Source organism: Fukomys damarensis, unplaced genomic scaffold, assembly GCF_012274545.1.
Source record: "Fukomys damarensis isolate Sample0158 unplaced genomic scaffold, DMR_v1.0_HiC HiC_scaffold_17, whole genome shotgun sequence".
In the NCBI taxonomy this organism is placed as follows: Eukaryota; Metazoa; Chordata; class Mammalia; order Rodentia; family Bathyergidae; genus Fukomys; species Fukomys damarensis.
The window spans coordinates 56,684,228-56,702,777 of record NW_022900929.1 but is presented as its reverse complement, the minus strand read 5'-3'; the positions used below and the strand labels follow the sequence as shown (position 1 = coordinate 56,702,777).

The 18,550-nt window shown below is 38.7% G+C and overlaps 1 pseudogene; it reads right to left on the bottom strand.

The window, feature by feature from the left end:
• Positions 1 to 2,902: 2,902 nt before the first annotated feature.
• On the bottom strand, positions 2,903 to 4,061 carry LOC104868725 (annotated as a pseudogene).
• Positions 4,062 to 18,550: the final 14,489 nt, after the last annotated feature.

Below are 18,550 nucleotides of genomic sequence, written 5' to 3'. Positions count from 1 at the left end.
TTGGCTTTTGCACTTTGGTGACTGATTAACTTGAGCTTATCATCTCTTTTCTTTTAAAGCAGTAATAGAAGCCACCAATTCTACAGTGCTTACAATTCCATCCCCTCTATGTCTGTCTCACATCTGAATTACTGCACAAGCCAGTGCATCTTCTCAATTTATATTCTTACTGTTAAGGCCTAGATCTAAAGTGTCCACCAAAAGCATCATGTTTTTCATCTTATTTTGGTAGTAATTAATGTATTTTTACTTTGAACAATTTTATATTTAAAGAATAATTAAGCATATAGTACATTGATTTCTGTATACCTATCCATTCCACCCTTGCCCCACCTTAAGCCTATAGTTTTCCCATTGTTTTGAGTGAACATTTGTGACAATTAGTGAACTAATACTGATGAATTATTATTGACTATACCCTATAGTTTAAGGTTAATTTATGGCATACCATTCTATGGGTTTTGGCAGTCTCTTTTTTTCAGATTTACTATCTTAAGCTTTTTCAAGCATACAGTTTAGTAGTGTTTAATATATTTACATAGTTGTAAAACAGATCTCCAGAACTATTTTTTGAGACAGGGTCACACTATGTAGTTCAGACTGGTCTTGAGTTCACTGTGTAGCCCAGGTTGGCCTTGAACTTGGAAGTGACCCTCCTACCTCAGCCTGAGTAGGAGTGCTGGGATTACAGGTGTGCACTATCATGCCTGGCTTGTTTAGTTTCCTTCAGCACTGTTATTTAGTTTTCACTCTACAAGTCTTTTACCTATGTGGTTAAGCTTGTTCCTTATACTTTTATTTTTGTGTTCAGCAGCAAAAAGTAAGAATTGTACTATCTACAGCATTATAAATGGCATTAGAGGACACTGTGTTAACTGATACTATAATAGAACTATTTTTAAATTTTCTTATTATTCATTTAGTATATAAAAGTACAGCTAATTTTTGCATTTTCATTTTATATCCTGCAACTTTTTTGAATTTGGTTATTTTAATTGTGCACATGTATGTGTATGGGTAATCTTTAGTATTTTTCTACATATAAGATCATGCCTTCTGTGACTACAGATACTTGTACCTCTATTTATTTTGAATGCCTTTTATTTCTTCTTCTTGCCTAATTTCTAGGGCTAGGGTTCCAAAGATTTTGAAGAGGAGTGGCAAGAATGGGAATCCTTTCATTGTTTCTGATCTTAGAGGGAAAGGCTTTCAGGATTTCACCACTGAGTATGATATTACTTCTGGTCTTTTCACAGATGGGTTTTATTAAGTTGAAGTAGTTTTATTACATTCTTAGTTCAGTAAGTACTTTTGTTTTTGTTTTTAATCTTCAAAAGGTGATAAATCTTGTCAAGTGATTTTTCTGCATTAGTTAAAATGATCATATGGATTTTTTATTTCATTCTATTAGTGTGATGTATTACATTGATTTTCATGTTGAACTATCCTTGCATTCCATGAATAAATCTTGCTTCATCATGGTGCATAATTCTTTTAATATACTGTTGAATTAAATTTCTAATATTTACCATGTTAGTATTTTTGTCCATATATTTACCTTTACCAGAGAATTTAACATTTTATTTGGCTTCATGTTGCTATCTAGTGCCTTGCATTTCAACTAGGATGCCACATTTAGCTTTTTTTTTTTTTTTGGTACTTGGGATTGAGCTCAGGTCCTTGTGCTTGTGAGGCAGGGACCAGAACACTGAGCCAAATCTCCAGCCATCCTCTGTTTAGCATTTCTTATCGATATGGTCTAGTGATAATGAATTTCAACTTTTACCTGCAAAAGTCCTAATTTCTCCTTTTTTTTTGGTACCGGGGATCGAACTTGAGACCTTGTGCTTGTGAGGCAGGTGCCAGAACCACTGAGCTAAAATCCCCAGCTCTCCATTTTTGAAGAACATTTTTTATCATCTCTCAGAAGGTATTTCAGTTATTGAGATTCTTGATTTATTATTCTGTTTGTAATACAGAATAGTGATATTGATTTTGGAGAACTGGTGCATACATATTACATGTCTTGATCCTTTTCAATCCTTTTAACCTCCTGATCTCTTTCCCCATCTTTGAGAGTCTACCTTCTAGTTTCCTATCCTCTCTACTTTATTCATGTTTTAAGTTTCTCATATAAGAGAAAATGTGAAATTTAGCTTTCTGCATCTGACTTGATTTCATTTCTTTTTCCTGGCTGAAATATATGTATTCATTCTTTATCCATTCATTTGTTGACTGTCAGAGCTTAGCTGTTGTGAATTTGTCTCTGGGATATACCTAGTAAAGATATAGCTGGGTCAAATGGTAGTTCTAGTTTTAGTTTTTTGAGAAATCTTCATGTTGATTTCCATAATGATTGTACTAGTTTGCATTACTTCTAATAATGTAAGAGGATTCTTGTTTCCCCCTAAATTTTTGTCAGTGTGTGTGTGTGTGTGTGTGTGTGTGTGTGTGTATGTGTGAAGTGTACGTGCTCTTAATGACAGCCATTCTGAATAAGGTGAGATGAAATCTTGGAGTGGTTTTGATTGTTTTAGATTATATCTCTAATGGCTAAAGGTGTTGAACATGTTTTCATATACTTATGGGACATTTATATTTTTTTTTAATCAAGAAGTTTTATTGGCAGGTTTTTTTAAAGAATGGGTTTTAGGGCTAGGATTTAGCTCAGTACTGCCGCCACCTGCCTCACAAGTGCAAGGTCCTGAGTTTGATCCCTGGTATCAAATACATACATACATACATGCATACATGGGGCCATAATTCAAACTAATTATAATCATTGTGCCTTGATATAAGCAACTTCATGAAATTCACCCACCTTCTCATAAAGACCATGGAGCCTCTCTGCAAGTTCAATCATTTTATTTAGAGTAATCAATGCTGGTTTTTGTGTGTCAGAATGCACTATCACAGAAAGTACAAAATCCATTCTACAGGGATTTTTAGTTTTCTTCAAAATGTATCTCAAGCATCTTTTAAAATGTGAGTTAGAAACAGGCTGTATCCTTAAAGAAAAAGTTAGCCAACACTGCCCAGAGAGGTTATACATCTAACCAAATGAAACTGGTGGTGCTCAGGTAACGGCTTTTAGCATAGCAACCTCCTCCTCAGTAGCTGAGTTCTTAGTTCCTGTTATACTACCAGATGAACATGTATTCCATTGCTTTGGATACAAGACTTTCATCTTTTTTTGGCGTTTGTCAGAAATAACATGGTAGTCACTAGTAGAAGCTTTGCATGCTGTAGCAAGAGGCCTCCTGGTTGAAATCCTAGGAGTAAGTCCATGGCATTGGTGCACCTAAGGTTTTGATTGGTGGAGTAAAGGCTAGAGATGAAGCTGACAAAGCACCTCTGTCACTGTTTTCCATAACACTTCTGTCTATACATAGTTTTACACCAATCCTGATGAATTCTCCAAATATTCTCCCATCTTCGCTTACTGCTTTCTGGGCCTGCAGTTTAGATTGATAACGAATATGTGTCTAATTTCCTGTGTTAAAACATCACATGTATTAAACTATTTCCATATTGTGCAATCTGTAGTAATATATAGGAAGCAGATGCTTGTGGAAACCCAAACACAGTCACCCAAGTGTCATCGAGGCGATCTTCTGAGGTCAGAGAATCTCCTTGAATATAGTAAGGATCCAACTGGGCAGAAGACAGATCTTTCTTGGTTGACCAATACTTGCTGGACTAAACACACTCTGCCCTGATCCAGGAGTAGTAGTTCTAACTCCTGTAAGAGGACTCTGCATTATTGAAAAGTTTGTCTGTCTTCTTGAAGTTAAAGGTATAGATCTAAGTCCTGGGCTGGAAATGTCATCATATATGCTTTAACTGGTGGAGCTCCACTTTTATCTTTACGAGCTGGTGTGACTGGCTGTGGTGGTGATCTACCAATGAGTAAAGGTGACCTCATTTCCATCATGCCTACTGAAGAGCCAATAACTGAGTGAGGTTGTAGAGTCACTGGAGCTGGCAAATCCCCATCAGGAATCCAGGTAAAAACTGGGCATTCATGCCTGGCTTTATGTAGGTGAACCAAGCATTATGGGTTGAGATAAGTTCATAGAGGCTTCAGTCCATAATCAGCTGGCTCCGAGGTTGGGATGGCAAACAAGCAACACAAAACAGAAATAATGTGGTACACACAGGGCAGCAAAGGTAGCAAGAGCAGGCTATTTGTACTTCTTTTGAGAGGTGTTTACTCAGTTCATTTGCTCATTTCTTGATTTGGTCTCTTGTTTTGGGGGATTTTTTTCAGTTTCTTTATATATTCTAGATATTAGTGCTTTATCAGAAAAATAGGTAACAAAAAAGTTCTCTTGTTGTATAGATCATTTCTTCACTCTACTGTTTCCTTTGTTGTGCAGAAACTTTTTTTTTTTTTTGATACCAGGGATAGAACTTGGGTCCTTGCACTTGCAAGGCAGGCGGCAGAACCACTGAGCTAAATCCCTGGCCCGTGAGAAACTTTTTAATTTGATTTAATTCCATTTATTGATTCTTGATATTATTTCTTGTGCTTTTAGAGTTTTATTCAGGAAGTTTTTGCCTGTGGAGCTTCTCAAATTAGTATAGCCATTTTATATATCAGATTTAGGAAGCTTTTGGTTCTTATTTTTCCAAATAAGTTTTTTGGTTCTCTATTCTTTCTGGCACTCCCAAAATACATAAATTGACAATGTCTCACAGTCTTTTAAGTTCTCTGCACTTTTCTTCAATTTGTCTTTCTGATTCCACTTCAAATGGCCTACTTTTGAGTTTACTAATTCTTTTGCCTAATTATGCTGTTAAATCCCTTGAGTGAATTTTTCTGATTATTCTTTTTTTTTAACTCCAGAATTTTGGTTTGGTTTGTCCTAATCACTCATATCTTTCTGTTGATAGTCTCATCTTATCATTTTCCTGACTTTGTTTAGTTGCCTGGGTTAATTTTTAGCTCACTAAGAATTTTTATGAAAGTTATTTAAAATTCTCTGTCAGGGAGCTCATGAACTTCCCTTTTATTAGGGGTCCATTTCTAAGATTTTATTTTGGTCAATTTGGTTATAATTCTCTATTTCTTTATATATCTTAAAATCTTTTGCTGGGAAGTGGACATTTGAAAAACCTCTGATCCAAGATACTGCATACTAATTTCACACAGGGAAAGACCCTCACTAATTAATCTACCAAAGGTTTTAGTAGGAACTCCTGCTCTCCTTGTGTCTACCTGTGGAACTGTAGTTCTAATGTTCATTTAGTGGTGCTTCGAAATTCTTCTGGTCCGTAAGTTCTCTGAGTTGGGCCAGATAGAAATCGGTTCCTTTAGCAGCCTCCATGCAAGCCAAATTGGTCCATGCTTTTCTGTCCTGAGATAGGAGTCCTGTATAGGAAATTTCTTCCCAGTAGGACATTCTGTATTGTGTAGGGGCACAGATAGGTATGGAAATGCTGTGGATTTTTCTACTGCTTTTGCTGAAAATCTATCTTGGTTTGATAACAGCCTGGGTGTTATAGCTTCTCAGTCTCTAGTGTTTTCATAGAGGTATTCCTGGCCCATATACTGTTAACTTGGTGTCTTTAAGAGGGAAGGAAGGCATGTAGCTTTCTAACCGGCCTTTTTGGTGACATTATTCCCTTTGTGAAAGTTTTTTTTTGGTGCTGGGATTGAACTTGGGTCCTTGTGCTTGCGAGGCAGGCAGCAGCACTACTGAGCTAAATCCCCAGCCCCTACGTGAAAGTTTTAACAATATTAATATAACATTATGCCAGAGATTGTCAATATTCTGATGCCCGTGATGTGGCCCAGCTGAAGGGTACTACGATGTCAGCATTCTATCTCTAGATTTGCTTCCTGGAAATGCTGCTAATTTCAGTTCTCTCAGGTTCGAGACAGGCTTTCAGAGAGATTCTGTTGGTGTGCTTTTCAAGAAAAATATATGTAAAGGAAAAGAAAAGAGAGAAAGAATAATAAAGGATCTGTTTTCATGTCACATTTGTTACTGAACTGATTTAGGAGGAGAGAGAAGCCTGGGTTATAAATCTCATCCTGAATTGTCCTGGTTTGGCACAAAAAGGACAAAGCCTATTTACTTTGTACTAGTTAGTCATTGGCTGATTTGAGGTCAGAAACCTAACTCATATACACTGCAGACAATTTTCTTTTTCTTTTCTTTTTTTTTGTACTGGGGATAGAACTCAGGACCTTGCACTTGCAAGGCAGGTTGCAGAACCACTGAGCTAAATACCTGGCCCAACTGAAGGCAATTTTCTATGGACGAGGCAGCCATGAGCCACAAGTGACCAATACTTACAATATCTAGGGAATGTAGGTTGGACGTCTACAATAACTATTATTTTGGCTACTTGTTAAAACTTAGTATGTCCCTGCCTCACAAAAGAGTTAATCTATCTCTATACAGAAAGGACAGGAGAACTATATTTACCATGTTCCCCAAGCTCTGCAGCTCTCTAACCAAATGAGTGCCTTTATTTGCAGCACAGGAAGTTTGTGATGGAACTTCATAAGTCACAGAGCTGTAGTAGCATATTCAAAAGCCATCAGGATTTCAATGATAATAATTAATGGGTTAAATAAGCTCACTAAAATTTTTCCCTTCGAGAATAAAACAAAATTGTAAGCATAATGAAAACCAACTGACAGCCTCAGTATTGGGAACTCAGTATTGAGTAAGGACTCAGTAAATTAGCTATTCCTTCCATTTTAAGAGTAGCTACCATTTGTTGCTCTGTTTGTTGCTCTGTGTGAATGAGTGCCCAGGCTTTATCCAAGGATTTCTAGATTTGGCTTCTGAATTGAGCTTGATAAATGTAATTTTGGCTTTTCTTGCTCTGTAAGTTCATATATACTGTTACTGACTACAGTAGGATCACATGTCCTGATGGCCACATGAACAGTGTGAGGTATCTTTACAGCAGTTGTCAGACCCTCAGAGAAAGAGTAGAGATAGGTTAGTATATTGGCCTGCATTGTTTTGTTTTGTTGTTAGGACAAAATGCCTGGCCTACACAATTTAAAGGAAGAGATTATTTAGGCTCATGGTTTTAGAGGGTTTAGTCCATGGTTGGTTGGCTCCAAGGCTGGAACATCATGGCAGAAGGGCATAGTGCAGATAAGCTGCTTACTTTATGGCTGTGGAGAAGCCTAGAACAGGGAAAAGTTACAGAGAGAAAGAGGCCAGAATACTGGTCCCCAAGGTCATGCATAGCATTTCCTTTTCCTAGGTCCCATCTCCTAATAGCCCATTCCACTCTGGATTCATATTCATTGATGAGGTTAGCTCCCTTACAATCCAACCACCTTTACAGAAGTCTCTTAATCCAGTAAGATGACTATCAAAATTAACTGGCATAGGTAATAACTGGGCAGCAGGGAGATCAGGAAAATATAAAGGTGAAGGAATACGAGGGAGGATGTCTATAAAAGTCTCATTTCTGAAACTTTATGATTAAGTTTCTGGTTGGAGTATGGCTCAGACAGATCATCTACTGGAACCACAGCTTGGATGTTGGCTGACAAATCAGACTGGGCAAGCTTCTCAGCCTGGTACCTGGCTCCACTTCCCCTCTCTAATGTTATTCCTCTATTCAGTCTGCTAGCCAGTCTGGTCAGTTGCTATGCTTATTGCTGAGCATTCCTTCTTTTGTGTTGTTCTTCTCTCCCTAAACTTCTTTTTCCTCTTTTCCCTACTAGCCTTCTGAAATTGAATTTCTTCTTTAAAGCCAAGCAAATAGACCTCTCTGAGCTCTGTCACTCAGGTATTATAAACTGGGACATTTCTCTCACTCAGGATTGTGAGCTCTGTGGTAAACTGAAATGAGCAGAAGAATTATCTCCCTTTCACATAGCCAGGTTCCAGCTTGCTTCATTCCTAAGCTTGTTTTGTTGTTGCTGTTTTGTTTTGCTCTTATTTTTTTGAGACAGGGTCTCACTATTGTTCATGCTGGCCTTGAACTTGGTGTGTAGCCCAGGCTGGTGTCATACAGCAGTCCTCGTGCCTCAGCCGCCCAAGTGCTGGGATTATAGGCGTGCACCACCACATCAGGTTCCTTACGCTTTCTAAAACACAACTATATTTAATTGGTGATCAGGTATAATTTTAATACAACTATATTTAATTGAATATATAGATATAAGTATGATTATTTAGTTTTTCTTTCTTTTTCCTCATTCACACTTCTACAGGTAATATATGTACATTTTAGTTGTTTCTTTGGATATTTGATTCTCTATTTCTCAGTGGCTTGATTATTCTGTTATTTTTGTTTGATTTTAAGTTTGGAATATTATTGGCTTCAGACTTTGAAAAAGGAGATCCATACCATGCTCCTTCCTTACATCCCATCCTCCCAATAGCTAAGTATTATGCCTTCTAGTTAGCCAATGTTTAATTTTTTTAAGCCAATAAAATGTTATTCGAATTGAGCCATGGAATAGTCTTGTTTTTTCCTTGAGTTAATAGCTACTACTCTCAATTATATATGAATCTTTATAAACACTCCAATAGAAGAATAAATCTTTCAGTATGTCTGAAGATATTTAAATAATTTTTTTCTTGGAAACCATGTTCCTAAAAGCCATTGTCCTTTAGCTCCAGTCAACTGGTCACTCTTCAGGTAGCTACACAATGATCTTCCTTAGATGACTCCATCTTTTCATTTGTTTGTTTTGGTACCAGGGATCGAACTCCAGTCCTTGTGCTTGCAAGGTAGGCAGCGAAACTGCTGAGCTAAATCCCTGGCCCTAGATGACTCTATCTTTCATTATCCTGTGCTTCTCCCTGAACTGGGTTCTACATCATTCTTTTTTGGTTTGCTCCTTTGTTTTGCCTAGAAACTATACTGTAATAGCTTCCTAAGGAAAAAAATAAGGTAGGTCAATATTTTTGAGACCTTGCTTAGCAGATTATTTGCATGGGTCTAGAATTCTAGGCTGGAAATCATTTTTATGCAGAATTTTAAAACATTGTTCAGTTTTGTTTTAACTTCCTATATTGAAATTTCAGGTGTTATTTTAATTTCTAATTGTTATTCTGACCTTTTCCTTACTAACTTTGGAAGGTTTTAAAGATGCCTGTTGTAGAATTTTCCTGGAATTTTACAGTGTGTCTTTTTTCATTTGTTCTGTTGCAATTTGATGTACACTTACAGTCTGGAAAATTTGTTCTTCGTTGAATGTTTTTTCCCCTGTCATCATTTCTCTTCTTCTTTTCTTTTCTGTAACTTTTTTTTTTATTTGGGTGATTGACCTTTGAAACTAATTTTAAGTTTCATTTTTCTCATTTTCTGCCTCATTTAATTTTGTTCTGTTTTCTAAGATATTGTTTCCACTTTGCCTTCCAATCCTACTGTTGGACTTTAAAAATATCTCTTATCATTTTATTTTGTCTCTTCTCTTTCTATGAGTATTCATTTTTTTCAACAGCATCTTGCTTAAGGCATACAAATGTGAAAAATTTTCTGAGGTTGTCTGAGGTTATTAATTACAGTATTTTAGACTTTTTTTCTAGCTTCCTGTGCTGTCTCTTATTTTTCCAAGTCTCTGATTATCTTTCTTTTCTGTTAGAAACTTCTCATAAATATCTGTGATTCTTGGGTTGAATTTTCCTATGAGAGGAAGGTCTTTCAAAAGGTGACTAGAAATTCAGTATAGGCTACTCGCACTGACTGTTAGTATCTTTGGGTATTTTTTAATTTAAAATGGTCTTTTGTTTTTGAGGGAATCCTTTATTGATTTTTAAAACATATGTTAAGATCTAGAGACCTCAGACACAAGGAGAATGTGAAGTGTTGATTTGATACGAAGATTTTCACATAACAGCCCTATTATCAGGATACTACTACTGTGGAGGAAAGCTGCTCATACTAGAGAGTCTGGAAACCAGAAGGGGAAGTGAAGAGTTAAGGAGGGAGATACACTCTTCCAGGTCATGCCCCCAGTGACCCTTTCTTCTTACCAGACCCCATCTCTACAGGACACTCAGTCGCTGCCCCCATGATCTAGTCACCTTTCTAAATAAATCCCTACCTCTGAACACATGAGGCTTCGGGGCGGGGGCTGGGGGCCAGATCTAAACCTTAACAGCGGTCTTGCCTCTCACTAAAATATAGATGTTGTCTTGTATGACTAAATATTAACCTATTTATGCTGAAGATTAAATTTTTTTGAATTTCTGCATGAAATTCATGAAATTACCTAACAAAATTCAAGGAGCATGAATTTGAAGAGAACATATTTCATTATGTTCCATTACTATGGACATTCTAAAAAGAGATCACTAGGCATTGAAGGCTTAATTTATTGGACTGACTTCTCTTTAGATGTTTGAAAAGGCCTTTTATCTCATAGGTAAGCACATTTTTAAAATAATTAAGATTTGAAAAACAGGTGTGGTGGTGCCTAGTGATCTCTTAGTGAGATTCTGTCTCAGATAATAATAATAATAATGATAATAATAATAATAGTGGTGATGATGACAATGATGATAAAAGTCTGAGGATGTAGCTCAGTGTGAAGATCCTGGTATGGATTCAGGATACTGAATCACTAGTATGACAAAGAAAAAAAAATTGTTATAGTTCTGATAGGGTACAGATTGAGCTCATGGCTACCTCAGTTAGCAAATGTGTTATTAGGAAAGCTAGTCTACAAATCAAATACTTTATACTTAAGATCCCTTTACTTTTCAGTAAAGGGACTATCTTTAAATAAAGCAGATAATCAACTTTATATTAAAATTTAGATTTCCAGATACATCTTTGTTAATTAGTAAACACTTAACCTCATACCCTGCTATGCCAGTACTGATTGGATACAAAAAGTAGACAAGTTTTTGAGGGGAGAGAACATGTCTCGCCTAATTGGGGGATTATTTTTTTATTTCTATTGCTGCATAGTCACTTCGAAATGTGGAGGCTTTAAACATCAACATTTATTATTTTCCACTCTTCTGGGATGTTCTGTTGTTTTATCTGAACTAATTCACACAATTACATTCAGGTATTGGGTCAGCTGTGTGCTGGGGTGCCTAGGCTGTGTAGGCCTTTCCCTTTCAAAACCTTGGGCTTCTTCACTGTAGATTGGCCTTGGATTTGCAAGAGGGCAGACTACAGTGCTCAAGCATTTATCTCATCTCTGCTTGCATCATGTTCATTGGTGTCCCATTGGCCAAAGAAAGTTATATGGCCACCAAGGCCAGTTAAGGTAGAGGGGATCAGTAAGGGCACAGGTACTGAGATGTATGATTCAGTGGAGGTCATTATTACAAGAATTGCCCACAGGACACAGAATATATGTATGTATTATAAATACAATTTACATGTCACTAGATCACTATAAATCTCCCAGTTCATATAGGTAGGATAAAAACAGTATTTTACTATGATGGAGAAGACTGAGATATGTCCTTCAAATCTCAACACACTTAGAACAGCTGAACTTAGTACCAAAACATTTACCTCATTTGCAGTTTGGCAGTAATTCCCCTTACCATGAGGCAGTACAGTCTGTACCAGGCTACATATAAAGCAGCTTGGGGAAACTGATGCTTTGGACGCTCACATTTATCTGGCTCCCTGATTGTACTACCTCTCTCACCAGCTTACACAGCATTGTATAGAGCGACACCAGGGGAAGGGGCATGACTGGAAGAATCCAGACAAGGGCCTTTTAGTGCTAGCCTATAGCTAGAGCTCTTGGACCAAAGGCAGTCCTGGAATAGGTGAGGTTTAGCTGCTATTTTACACCTTCACCAGCAGCTTATAATCAAAGCAATTTTTCTAATCAAATTTTCTCACATGATCACTATTTAATGACTTCAGTAAGCTCTATGAAAGGTGATATTTTAATTATTTTGACCAGTATTGTGACCAGTGTTAGTGCCTAAAATAATGCATGAGATATTATTCCAATACCAGATTAGGTAAGTCTGTGGCAGATAGCTATTTGGGGGCCTAGTATAATTTTGATATGTGGAACTAGGTACATTTGAGCTGCTCCAAAGCTACACGTGGCTAGTGACTACTACATTTAACAGCACACTTCCAGATTCTTAATCCCTACTCATATAAGAGTTAGGAATGTCTGTAAATATTCTTTCATTGCACAAGTGATATCCTCAAAATATATGCATATGCAAATATTCCAAACTCCAGAAACTCTGAAAAACATCTAGTCCTAAGCATTTTATTTATTTATTTTTGGTACTGGGGATTGAACTCAGGCCCTTGCTCTTGCAAGGCAGGTGGCAGCGCCACTGAGCCAAATTCCCAGCCCCCTAAGCATGTTATTTATTTATTTATTTATTTTGGTTTTTTGAGACAGGGTCTCACTATGTAGTTGAGACTGACCTGGAACTCACTACGTAGCTCAGGCTCGTCTCAAACTCACAGTGATCCTCAGCCACCGGAGTGCTGGGATTACAGGTGTGTGCCACCACGCCTGGCCCCTAAGCATTTTAAATAAAGGATATTCAACCTGTATTTAATAGAACCCAATTTGAATATCTATTGATTTAGTTAGCAAAGTGTTTTACTGTTGATGAGAAAGAGATAATTAAAGACCTTATAATAACTGTATCTAGAAGAGTGACTTTTTGATGAAATGTTTAGCTGACAGAAAAGTGAGGTGAATCCTTGACCAATAACTGCCCAAACAACTGCTTCTTTTGTGATACAAAGTGAAACACATATTGTTTATGGTGATGTACACAATTTAAAAAGAAACTTGATATTAACATTACTTTGGGAAGTAGTTCTAAAGAGCTCTTAGAATAGGGAGATTTAAAAATTTGTATATATAACATTGTTCCAAAACCATGTGTATATGTGCCCATATGCAAAGGGTGAATATTATGAGCCAAACTGTCATGAGCATCTTGTTAAAGTTCTTTCTCATTATTCTTAAATTTTTAGAAATTTGATAGCACCAGGGAGCCAGAAGCAGCAGGGCCTGTGTTGGCAAGGCACAGTCAACTTTTGAGATACTCACTTGAATTGTGTTTGTTGAATGTCTCTCTCCTGAATTCTAATTAGGCAACTAAACCCCTAGTATTTTCTGCCTGAGGGATTTTTGCAAGACCAAAAAGCAGAAGCTGCTTGAAGTCACTGCCTTTTAAAAAAAATATAACATGCCAAACTTCTTGAAAAGATGATGTGAGGGACCCCAGAGGTGAGGGGAGAACAGAGAGTACTGAGAAGTGGGGTGCCTCTGAGGCTGGGAGGTAGTAGGAAGTTGGTGTTGTGGTACTGCCCCCAGGGAACCTCTAAGGGCCCAGGCTGATAGCTTAGGGAGTTGGACCTCCAGCATGAGGATTTCAAACCTCATCAAAGATGCTTGGTGAAATCCAATGTGGATGGATAACTAGAGAGACATTTGGAGAGCTTTGGTGGTATATGAATTGCCTAAAAATGTGACCCAAATGTGGGGTGGCAATCGGGCAAGGAAGCCCTAATAATTATTAAGACTGAATGACAGTTCTGCTAGTGGAACACTGCTTCTTTCTTCACATTAGTTTGGACTGAGTCATCCCATTACAATGGCTTTGTAGACACACAAAGAGATCGAGCCTTGAAAACTGGAGTGTCCTGTAATATTGTCATCTAGTAGATGAGAAAGGAATAAAAACCCAGTTTCTAAGTACTAAAATGAACTTAGTGCTGAATGAAACACAAGGAGCTTGATCTATAGTCCATGGTTCTACTTTGGGCAAGTCATCACTTTTCTGGGCCTTGGTTGCTGCCCATCTTTGGTTGTGAGATGTGTTTACTTACCAGTAGCAATGCTCTGTGAAATATGATGGTAGAGGAGTCATTCCTGAAGTCCATGGATAGTACTTATGACAGAAGCATTCTGTGCAGAGAAGGAAAATTCATATCTGGAGTAAGTGTATATTCCTGTAGGGATAAAGTGCTGCCCTTTCCATCATGCTGCAGGCTGATCACCCCAGGGAATGGTACTATATCAGGAACTCAGTGATGGTCTCTGCAGCTGGCAGATTGAACATTCAGAAGCAGGTACAGTCAGGCCAGCCTTGGTGAGTGAAAGGCCATGTTGCAGAGCCCATCTATCCCTGCCATATTTTGTTCATGACAAAGTGGGCAATGGCAGGGCACTGAGGAAAGATGTTGACTGCTATCCATAGAATGGGTCATCTACCTACTTGATAAAGTTCTCTTCTGCTGAGGTCAGCTTTGGTGAGCATTTACTGGAACACAGATATCTTCACATCATTCACCCATGTGGAAACGTCTATCTAATACTTTTCCCCAAAATGTGTTTGTCACCAATTTTCTTCTTTCTTTCTTTCTTACTTTTTTTTTTTTTTTCCGGTACTGGGGATTGAACTCGGGTCCTTCAGTTTGCGAGTCAGGAGGCAAAACCTCCGAGCTAAATCCCCAGCCCATTTGTCACCAATGTTGTCATGCTCCTTTCAACTCCTTGACTACCCAGGCAATTATTGCTTGTAGCCCACGAATCACATATCTTATCACTTTTTTTCTCCCATGTGAAATGTACCATCAGGCGCACTGCCTGAAGTTTCACCCACTATGAAGACTTCTCCTCACTGCCATACTTCACAGATGTCATGGAAAGAAGGTATAGAGCTACAGCTTTCCACTTTTAGGTGCTACCTGCATAATGTGCAGAAACATCTGTATACCAGTTCCTAGTCTTCTCTTGCTCTGTGCACTGATCTTATTGTAGACCCCAGAAGACCAAAGGTTTGTGCTTGGGATAGAAAGGAGTATAGCAGCAGTAAGAGCCATAGACATTTGGGGCACTTTTTCATTTAACTTACTTGTACCTTCAGGAATTGCTTTGGGCCTATTGTACATAGAAGTTCTATTTGGTGATGGACTGTGGCCATCCACAGTATCTCAAAGAGAGAGTAGCTGTCTGAAGGTGATGGTAGAGGCTCACTCCAAAATCCTCAGGGTCTCTGCTTCACCTACAGGAACCTGGCAGAGAATCAAAACATATCTTTATCTGAGGCCAGGGATTTAGCTCAGTGGTTCTGCACCTGCCTCTCAAGTGCAAGGTCCTGAGTTCAATCCCTGGTACTGCCCCCCCAAATCTTATCTGCCACTTACAACTCAAGTACCATTGAATGCATTGTATTATGGCTTAAGTATTGTAATAATCTGCACAGCAGCCTGAACCTGTTGCAGAGCCTTCTCTTCTCCAGTACACTCAGCGCTTAGCACCTCTCTTATTCACTTGATAAAGGGCCAGAGTAACAAACCTAGGTGAGGAATGTGTTGCTTCCAAAATCCAAAAATGCCCACTAGGCCTTGTGTCTCTTTCCTGGTTGTAAAACGGGCCAGTTGCAACAATATTAATCACTTTAGGAGGATCTCTGTCTATGCCCCACACCACTGGACTTCTAGAAACTGCACTGTAGAGGATCCTTGAATTGTGGCTAGATTTATCTCCCATCTGCTGATATGGAAATGCTTTACTAACAAATACACAGTTGTTGCTAAATTTTGTCCACTTGGTCCAATCAGCATGATGTCATCAATATAATGAACTAGTATTACACCTTATGGAAAAGAAAGATTACCAAGACACTTGTCAAGTACATTGTGGCACAGAGATAGAGAGTTCATATAGTTCTAAAGTATAACAGTAAAGGTGTATTGCTGGCCTTGCCCAGCTGAAAGCCACTTACTTTTGGTGGGCCTTATGAATAGGTATGGAGAAAAAGGCATTGCCAAATCAATAGTTGTATACCAGGTACCAGGAGACATGTTAATCTGCTTAAGCAAGGAAACCACATCTGGTACAGTAGCTGCAATTGGATTCATCATTTTGATTATGCTTACCATAATCTACTCTCACTCTCCAGGATCTACCTGTCTTCTACACAAGTCAAGTAAGAAAGTTAAATAGGGGTGTAGTGCGAACCACCACCTCTGTGTCTTTCAAATCCTTGATAATGGCACTAATCTCTATAATCATTCTAGGGATAGGATACTTTTTTTGATTTATAATTTTTGAAGGTAGAGGCAACTCTAACGGCTTCCATTTGGCCTTTCTCACCATAGTAACCCTTGTACCATGAGTCACCAATAGGGCAATTCTACCATATACTAAGGATTTCTATTCCAATTATGCAACTGGAGAAATAACCACAGGATGGATTTAGGAACATACTGGACCCACTATGAGTCAGATTTGGCTAAAATTATGTTGATTACCTGACCTCCTCAGGCCTCTACTTTTACTGGATGGCCGCAATGATGTTTTGAATCTTAGGTAATCAGTGTTAGCTCAGAACCAGTGTCTAGTATCTCCTGAAATATCTGATCATTTCCTTTTCCTCAAGGTATAGTCTGTTTTGTTTTGAGACAGGGTCTCAACTATGTAGTTGAGACTGACCTGGAACTCACTATGTAGCCCAGGCTGGTCTTGAACTCACAGTGATCCTCCTGCCTCAGCCTCCGAGTGCTGGGATTATAGGCGTGCGCCAGCCACTACGTCAGGCTCTCAAGGTATAGTCTGGTAAAAGGGCATGGGTTCCTTTGGGGAAGGATGGGAGAAACACTGAAAGTATAACCTTTTGGGTCCTTCCTCAATGGGACCAGGCCTCATCTTCATTTGAGAAGTTCTGGATCTGTAAATTGGCTCAAGTCTGGGAATTAGTTGAGGGACTATGATTCTCTTTTGCTACATTTCAGGTAGCTTTTTGTTTGTTTCCCCTACAATTTTTCTGCTTCTATAAATTCAGTAAAAATTTGATGGGCTTATCTATTTCACTTCTGGGAATACCACAATTATTAGCCAACATGATAGGCCTGTACATGTCAGACAATTCTGATCACTGCTTTACTTCTGCTCTGCATTATGGTAAATACATCCACTTTGCCTTTGACAGTTGAGAATGCCACTTGGCCTCTGATACTCTGCAAACCAGTAATACCCATTGCATTTAATTGTCTGAATTGAGTGTCTACAATTCTGACTGTGAGGTTTGGCATAGAGAGAAGAGAAACTCTTATAAGATGCTCCCCTCACAAATCTGGGGTTTTTTGTTGGCTTGGTTGGTTGGTTTTTCTGTTTTTTAAGACAGAGTCTCACTATGTAGTTCAGGGTGGCCTTGAATTCACTATGTTGCCCGAGCTGGCCTCAAACTCATGACAATCCTTCTGCCTTGGCCTCTCTAGTGCTGGGACTACAGGCATGCACCACCACACCCGCCTTCAAATCTGTTTCTTAAAGTATGAGGGAAGGGTATGTTTTCTGGATCCTACTAGTATGGAGTAGGTTTCACCTGGCAAATCCATACTGGTGTTCTCATTTCCCTGAGCTTTTGAACACCCTTACCAATAGTAAACTAAGGCATCTTCAGTTCATTCACAGTGGGTGATGTTTTGATCCATATTTCAGCCAACCAAGCAAGTAAACTACTAATACCTTTTCTTTGTTGTTTTGTTTTTTGTTTTTTGAGACAGGGTCTCAATATGTAGTTGAGACTGACCTGGAATTCACTATGTAGCCCAGGCTGGTCTCGAACTCACAGCAATCCTCCTGTCTTAGCATCCCGAGTGCTGGGATTACAGGGGTGCGCCACCATGCCCGGCACTAATACCTTTTTAAATGAGCCACAACATTAAATCCAGAATCTCTGCTTAATGGGCGCATGTCCTGAAATTTAGCCTGATCAGGTTTATGTTTCTTTCACCATTATCCCATCCCACACTCTTAAAATCCTTTCCCATACTTAATCCCCAGAATTTTGCTTATAAGAATTAAAAAACTCAAATTCTTTGAGAGTGTAACATACTTCCTCATGCTTCGTGTTTTCTTATTTATTTATTTTTCTGATACCAGGGATCAAACTCGGGACCTTACGCTTGCTTGTAAGGCAGGTGCAGTGTCACTGTGCTAGATCCCCGGCCCCGTCATGCTTCATACTGTATGACTCACCTTTAGGAATCTCTTGAGATTTGAGGCTAGATATAGGCTTACAGTCAAAAGTAGGTGATTAGGGTGGTCCTGAGGAGCATCCACAGTGTCTTCCTTGGTAACTTCATCAGGGAAGCTGTTTCTACAAGCAACACAGCATTAGTTTCCTCAGAACAAGTGGAGAGGGCAACACACAGGGTCTTGGGTTCAGACACGCTTGCCACTGAGGGTGGGGCAATCACTTCCTCTGGAAAAATAATCTTGTGTGAATTTAGCAGTTCAGTGTCCCCAGCCTCCTCAAGTTCCTCCCAAACATCTCTATCCCAATTTATATGATCGCATGTTTTTCTAAGCAGTACGTTCACTTTCATTGCAGACACCCTTCATGGCTGAGTTAAACTTTCACTGTAATTCAGCAGACTGCAATATGAGGGCTTTTCATTGGTTTTCAGCAACTTCAGCCCTGTAGCTAAAGGAGGGAAGATTCTTCTTCAGAACACACTTAGAAGCCTTTATTTATTTATTGGTACTGGGGATTGAACTCAGGTCTTTGCCCTTGTAAGGCAGGCAGTGGAAGCACTTAAATTCCCAGCCCTAGAGCCTTTAGATTTTCATTCATGTTTGGAGCTG